Here is a 7,636-nt window from a genome sequence, read left to right on the forward strand (position 1 = left end):
GTATGGAGGAATATTGACACGTTTTTTGTGGACTTTTATGGACCTTTCTGCCTCGGGCGCCATAGACCTCCATTATTTGAATGTCAGCAGACAGCAAGAAGCCTCCCAGATCTCCAGATGCATTTGAGATATCAGAAAAGTACTCCAGGGTGTTGTTCAGCATGGGGGTGAGTAGAAAATGGAGGCTAATCATGTTTTGGGTGTACTATTCCTTTAATGCACTAGTTTGTAGAAACTACAAACTACTTTGCCACAAACCACAAAACGCGCAAAACCATCATTTAAATAGGGCGTCTCCAACAGTTTAGCACCTGCCACCAGTTACGCAATCACTCTTGTTAAATCACCCGCAAACCATGGTTCAGCCCCTCGCGCAAAATTCCAGTTTGCGAGCGCAAATTACTGCACGCAAAATTGGATCTTGATAAATCCGGCCCTTTGTGCTTTTGTCGCTATATTAGGCGACTTTTCTGAACTCTCTAGAAATTTTATTTCTAGGCACCTAGCGCCAAATCTAGCGATTTTTTTCTGCTACTGGAGACTTTGTTGACAACATCTAAAAGCAGCTAACTCTGCTCTCCCGAGCAAGTAGGTTGGTAACCCCGCCTCCTGCTCTCCTCTATCTTCTCTGCTATAATGATTCATGCAACTCTAAACAAAAACAATAAAAAATGTCTAAAAGAAATTCATTTTAAAGAGATCATTGTTTCTTAAGATGAATGCAGACTTATTGTGCATCTTTAAACCCTTTCAACTCATCTTCATCAGTAGATATTCTAGTTGAAGTTGATCCATTTTTATTTCTCTTGATCTATTAACAAGCATGAAAACATCCTGTAATATCAATTTTAAAATAGCATTGATCTATCAACTCATTTTTGATAAACTCTTCCTACTGTAATTTCCTGTTATTCAAGAAAAGGATAAAAATAAAACATGAAAGAAATTCAATATGCAGCTCTTTCCACTTCTACATTTTCTCCTCTTTTTTCCTCTTACCATATTTTCTATATAGTTTACTCATCCAGGAGGTTAATTATTTATCCAGACCATAATTGTGTCTTCTTTTTTTTCTTTATTATTTGTTTTTGTAAGTAAACAGAGGCTGAGTGATGTCCAGCTGAGTTCTAAGAGGATAAAACCCAGTAAGAAGCTGGCAGATCTCAAAGAGCCTGGCTGTTGGCATAGTGACAGCTGGTCCTTCTGGTTGCCCTGCAGGAGGGCTGCTCAGAGCTGCTGAGACCAGGAGCTTTTCTACCTCTTGACGAAGAAACAGCAAGGAGGTCCAACGTGGTTTTACACGGTTGCTCCATTCTCCTTTATGCTGTTCTCCTTATGCCTTAAAGGACATGTTACCCGTTGTTATTTAAAGCATGTTATTGCGGTAAGTGTTGCAGTAGAAAAAAAACAAAATGCTCTCATTAAATACCGCTTGATAGTCAGGTGTTTTCCTCCAGGCCCCAAAACCAGCGAGTCTTTAGTCAAACTTTTGCTGATTTTTCATAATCATTTCTTTTTGTTTTACCAGATATGTTTTATATATATATATATATATATATATATATATATATATATATAAATAATCATTTTATTTTAATATGTGACTTTATTCCCTTTAACTATTTGTGTTGCCTCTTTGCGGTTGCAATAATTTTTGAAGTTTTAAAGTTTAACCCTTTAAGACACAGCCCCTCCTCATTTACATAAGGAGGCAGAAATGCATAGAGATGTAAAAACGACAGGCAGAAATAAATAGTGTTGTAGAAATAAAGAGTGTAAAAAATACAAAGGATGAATAAACCAGACAAAAATATTATATGATGCACATACATAAATACTTACAAAAAATAAGTAATAAATAAATTAAGTGAAAGAATGCGAGGGAAAATAAATAAATAAGGTAATTATTACAAAGGTGAATAAATAAGAAACAAATTAAAAGAGATATATACATTTATGTCTCACTGTATAATTTAATTTCTACCTACATTTATTAGTTTATTGTATTTTGGGGGGCAATTAATTGTATGCTTATTTATTTACTGAACATTTATTTATTTCTGTATTTATTTTTAAATATGGCAGAGTTGGTCCTCCATACTGGAGCACAATCAGAGTTGCATCACAAGAAACATCAGCTGGACTGCTGAAAAGAGCAAAAACTGAACATGTCCAAAAAATAAAAATCAATCAATCAGTCTGTCTTTCAGATGGATGTCCTAACCAGAGTTGGGTTAATCCTACGGGGCCGTGAACGCACCACGCCTGTACTTCCAGTATGGCGGCGGCTCGGACTTGCGGAGGAAGACAACTTCTTCTAGATATTTTCCAGAGAACCGCTGGAGACCAGCAGCTTTAACCCTGACCCATCCCGGAAGACTCGGCTGGGACCTGTTCAGTCAACAACAGCCCACTTGTTTCCCTGAAACCCAACCCCAGTGTGATGCATGAGGAGCCGCAGTGAAGAAGAAACTCCCCAGATTTTTCCGCTCTCGCTGTCAGGTAGCAGCGACTAGAAGCTAGCTAGCTAGCTAACCGTGGTTCGGGGCTCGGTTTGTAGCCAATGACGCCTTGTCTCGTTGGCCTTCCTTGCTGCTGCAGACAGGTATGGCACATCGCCTCCACGCGGGAAGACAACTTGCTGAGAAGGGCCGGGAGAAAACATCGGAGGAGCTGAAGGATAACTTTGTTAGTTCTCATTAGCCTAGCCTAGCGTAGCCTAGCCGGTTGGCCGATAGTTTGGAGATTGGCATTCCAGTTGAACAGGCCGACCTGCTGCCCCTGTCTGCGGAGAGTTTCAAGTGGCCGATATCCTGTGAATGGACACCGAGCTGCTTTAATTGACCCACGGGGGGGTCCTGGCTGTCTGGCTTTACTGGGTGTCTTTAGCGCTTTCTGGAGGGAGTGGAGAACCGACGTTAGGTGCTAATCTAAGGCTCCCTAAGTGAGGATAACAAGGTGACCCAGGTTCTGATGAGCCGCTCACACCGACAGGCTGCAGGTGAGACTTCAGGGTTATCCCTGGGGAGGGGGGGTTCTGTTGGCCTGCTCCAGGTGAGCTCATCACGGGTCAAAAAGGCGCAGTAGTCAATGACAGCAGGAAACAAGCGGGTTGGGTGATTTCTTTGGGCCGGTTCTGGCATCAGCCGAGTTCTAGCAGCCAGCCCCAGAGCTTGAACAGTTTGATGGACGTGAGGGGCTGTTTGCCAGGTTGTCAACGCTGTAAGCGGTCAAGTTTGTCTTGACACATGGCCCCTTGGTCTGCTGTCAGCTTAAAGCGTCGCTATGTAGCTTTAGTGGGAGTCTTTAAAAGGAATGTCTTGTGTTTTTCTACCTGTTAACTTTGTTTTTTTATGCTTCTCCAACACCTGACCGCATAGTTGAGTCAAAGTCTTCAGATCGGACAGTGGACAATGCTTATCAGTTAGTGCCTAAAAGATTAGAGAACTTGTTGATCTGCCCTGCATACAGGCTGCAGATATTTGAGATTTTTTATCTAGGGAATGCACCGGAACCCTGCCAATCTGGATCAAGACAACCTCTCCATTGTGTCCGGTTGGAGTAACACTCTCAAGCCAAAATCAATGCCGTCAGCACTGGCTGTGTTCACCTGCCGACCCAACTCGCACCCATTCCAGGAGCGCCATGTGTACCTGGAAGAGCCCGTCAAGATCGGGAGGTCTGTGGCTCGGTGCCGACCGGCACAGAGCAATGCCACCTTTGACTGCAAGGTGCTGTCCAGGAACCATGCTCTGGTTTGGTTCGACAACAAGGCCGGGAAGGTAAGAGACGCACCATCCCAGCACAATACCCCCATGTCTAACAGATCTGATTGTTCAGTTCAAATGAAGTGATCGGGTGACACTTATGAGGAACCTCTTATTGTTTTTTCTTTTTGCTGCTTTGACATGTAAACTCAGGATCCCCACTGCTTCCCATGGTTAGCTGAACTCTCTAGAGCCAAAGTTTCCCATGATTTCTACAGTTTTCTGATCTGAGATGAGCTCCCATCGCTCCATAACCAGCTGTGGTTCAGTCGAACTGCAGCCATGTTTGAATTTAACAGGGGTCTACAACCTGCGGCTTCAGATTCAGCTTCTTAAGGGCAGATTAGACTTTTGCAACCGCACACATCAAATGTCGCTTGGGTCTGGTGGCCAACCAGTTTTGCTGTTATGCTTCTACACTGTCGGTCTGGAATTTGTAGGGACGCACAGCAGTTTCCTTCCAAAGCGCAAGCGGAAGCCTATTCGAGAACTCGCGAAAACTTCGGCAGACGGTCACGAGAACTTTGGCAGTGCCGGCGGGAGTGTTTATCATCCAAAACAACAATGACACGTCTGGAAGATGTCATGGGGATGGATCTAGAGCTGCTAGACCTCGTATAGGTTCTGTTAATTGAGTGAACCTTCTCGATAAACTTTTCGTCGTAGTCGTCGCCCATTGTAGGTGTTCCTCAGTTTTTAAAAATGGCGCGCCCCGGCACCGAATCGAGAGGGACGACCAAACAGACATCTGATCGATCACAGCTGTTTTTTTGTCTGCATACTTCCGCTTAAGGTTTGCGACCATCCATGCCTAGTCAGGATTTTTTTGAGGTGCGCGACGACGGTTGCAGAGGCTATGCGTCATAATGAACCTCTACAGCGGTTCTTAATAGTGGCTAAAATGTATATAAAGAGCAAAATAATGGTCTATAAGTTTTAACTACCAGTTTTAATAGCTTTAGTGTTTTTTTATAAGATGGAAAAAATGAGATTAAAAGAACCAGAAATATGTTTTAAGAGACATTTTTCCTTGAATTAGCTTGGAAATTATGTTTTAATATATTAGAAGCTAAAAAAAAGAAAAACTGGATTTTGTTGATTGTTTAAGATGGCAACATATTTTCTATACAAGATTAAAAAAAAAGGTTGTTATATTAAAAAAAGTCGGTTTGTATTTTGCGGGGGCGTGTTGGGACGGCTCTTTGGATCTGAAAGGTTGCAGACCCCTAATCTAAACGAACCAGAAAAGGTGTTTTATGAAGGATCCAATTGTTGTTCTGTTTTCTAATTACACTCCACTTTAACAATCCTGACACAGATGGGTTTAGATTAATCCCTGCAGACCAAAGCTGCCCTCTAAGCATAGAAACTGCAGCTTAAAACCTCATTACTTGCACCTGATCGCCGGCACTTTGTGTTTTTACATTAAACACAGCAGTACGCTTTAAAATAACAGCGATTAAACTTTTACTAATTTAGAAAGGTTAGACATCGTTTGAAGGCTTAGATTCTCCATAACTCAGCCACCAACTTCATGTTATGGACACAATTAGCACAATCAACAGATATAGCAGCATGGGAAATCATAGGAGCTGGGACATCGTAGCTTTGAAGGCGTCCAGAAGCCGTATTATCAATCCAGTCTTCAATAGTTTTTGCTCCATTCGTCTTTAAGGGTTCACAGATCAAAAGCAATACAGCATATTCATAATATAAACGTTCCACGATGAGAAAATCGCCACAAAGTCACCAATGCTTACTGTCTTGTTTAATTACTCTTATTTCCACAAACAAATCCACATAATGTTGGCAATGTTTGTTTTCACCTTCCAGCCTACAAAACAAAAATTGTCCACTTGCCCCTTTTTGAGACTTGACGCCAGGACGAACCGCGAGGCGTCCACTTGGACCAGTTAAAAAAATAAAAAATATTTCCTTCAAAAATATCTTGTTGCCATCAAAATGCTTCAATGTGATTTTTTTTTTTTTCTGGGAGGGTAAAATTGTATTCTAAAGTAATAAGCACAATTTGGAGAGGTTTGGAGACGCTGATGACTCCAGAAGTGAAAACTCCCATATCTCTAGAACTGTTATACCTAGAAGTCTGAAAGTTTCTGCAGTTGTTGACATAATGCAGCATACATGTAAAATACTAACACATGACTATTAGGGGTGTAAATCACATCCATGATGTCGATTCGATTCAGTATCCATTTCCTGACACAACGATTCGATTATTTTCGATACTCAAGAATACATCTCGATTCGATTAATCGATTATTTGGTTAATTTTTTTCAATTATTTATTTTATTTTTTTTACACCTTACAGGCTAAACAAAGTTTCAAGTTTGAAATAAATCAATGAAAGCTGTAATATCGTTATGCATTTTTTGTTTTTAGAAACAACAACAAATAACAGAAGTAGAAAAGTTGCATCAAAAAATGCTGCAAAAATTCTGCAGAATATCAGCGTAATGAGTGCAATGCAATACCTCGGCTCCAGAGTGTCGACGTCCCGCCCCCTTGAGAGACGCTCCGCTGCTCCTCTCCCAAATTGTAGCTGACCGCAAACAGTGCCGCAGAGGCCGGCTTGTTTTGTTTTTAAGGCCGAAATTGCGGAAAACAACTCGTGAAGTTTGACCCGCTAGAAGAGCGAGGTGCGCGAGAACGCTGGGACCCTTTTTCCAGCTGGATCTCCGCTCTTTTTGGCCCTCATGTCCCTCCGTCGTCGGACTAAACTCGCCCCCACTTCCTCGCCGCCTCGGCCGTATCTAGACCCACAGCGTGTAGCTCAGACCACGCTTCAATTTTGAGCATAAATCAAAAATGTCTGCATCAAGCTCACTGCAACACACTGCTGTAAGAGTATAACCAGGAAACGAGGAAGGAGGGCAAAATATGTTGAGCGCCACCGCAGCACGGGAGGAGAATTACGCCCAGGAGCAAATGGATTAAAATAGACCAGAGGAAAAAAAAAAACATGAATCGATTCTCTTGTGGACGTATCGATGCATCGGATCGTCGGCTGTTGGATCGATGCATCGATACAAAACGATTATTATTTACACCCCTAATGACTATTCCCTAGCATGTCTTTGTTACTGCTTTGACCTATTATTTTCCAGAAGAAAAAACCCAACTTTGCATCATGTTTGAACTGATGCAGTTTAGGCTGCGTTTTAGTCACACAGTTTTTACTTATACTTTCAGAGACTAGAAGGTGTTACCTTTCAAATGAGGTATCAAATATGTCATTTGGGCTTACAGTCCCTTAGTTATTTGCTTTTACATTTGGGTATAGAAAAAGGCGAGGATTGCTTAAAATTAGGTGGCTGTTAAGAGGTTTTAAGATCCTAATTGATTAAGGCTGGTATGAAGTTTTAAGTTGCTGATAACTTTAGTTACGTTAAAAAACAAACAATTTAAGAAAATAAAAAGTAAAAATATGGAGGGAGGGCTTTAAAATAGTTTTTGAGTTGAAACATGGAAGTGTTTGGGGTCTGGAATCCTGCTGGTTTAACTGGTTTGATGAAACTGAGTAACTTGAAACAAGTGTGACACTTTTAACGTTTAGTTTAGATCAAAATCTACATTTGTTCCTGTGCTGATCTGACTAATCTATTTAGTAGGGCTACAGCTTTGGTAAATTGTAGTCAAGCTGAACCTTATTCTATTTTCTCCTCAGCTTCATAAGAGTCTTAAAGTATTTTGGCTCCTGTAAAAATCATTAGCCTAAGTCCCTGTTCAGTCCTGATCTGCGGAAGTGTTTGTTTCCTTGGATCTGTCTGACATTTCTGTGTCGTTCCTGTAAGAGAAAAAAAGCCACAGATTGAGAACTGAAATCTTTTGTGTAGAATCAGTAGTTTGT

The 7,636-nt window shown here is 41.3% G+C and overlaps 1 long non-coding RNA gene across 1 annotated transcript; it reads left to right on the forward strand.

Annotated features, from left to right (window-relative positions):
* Positions 1-1,178: 1,178 nt before the first annotated feature.
* Positions 1,179-3,455, forward strand: LOC119793559. The gene is made up of 2 exons (XR_005282108.1): positions 1,179-1,384; positions 2,211-3,455. It is a non-coding gene; the product is annotated as an uncharacterized LOC119793559 (long non-coding RNA).
* Positions 3,456-7,636: the final 4,181 nt, after the last annotated feature.

This window comes from Cyprinodon tularosa, unplaced genomic scaffold, assembly GCF_016077235.1.
Source record: "Cyprinodon tularosa strain WSP-4 unplaced genomic scaffold, ASM1607723v1 ctg455, whole genome shotgun sequence".
NCBI lineage: Eukaryota > Metazoa > Chordata > Actinopteri > Cyprinodontiformes > Cyprinodontidae > Cyprinodon > Cyprinodon tularosa.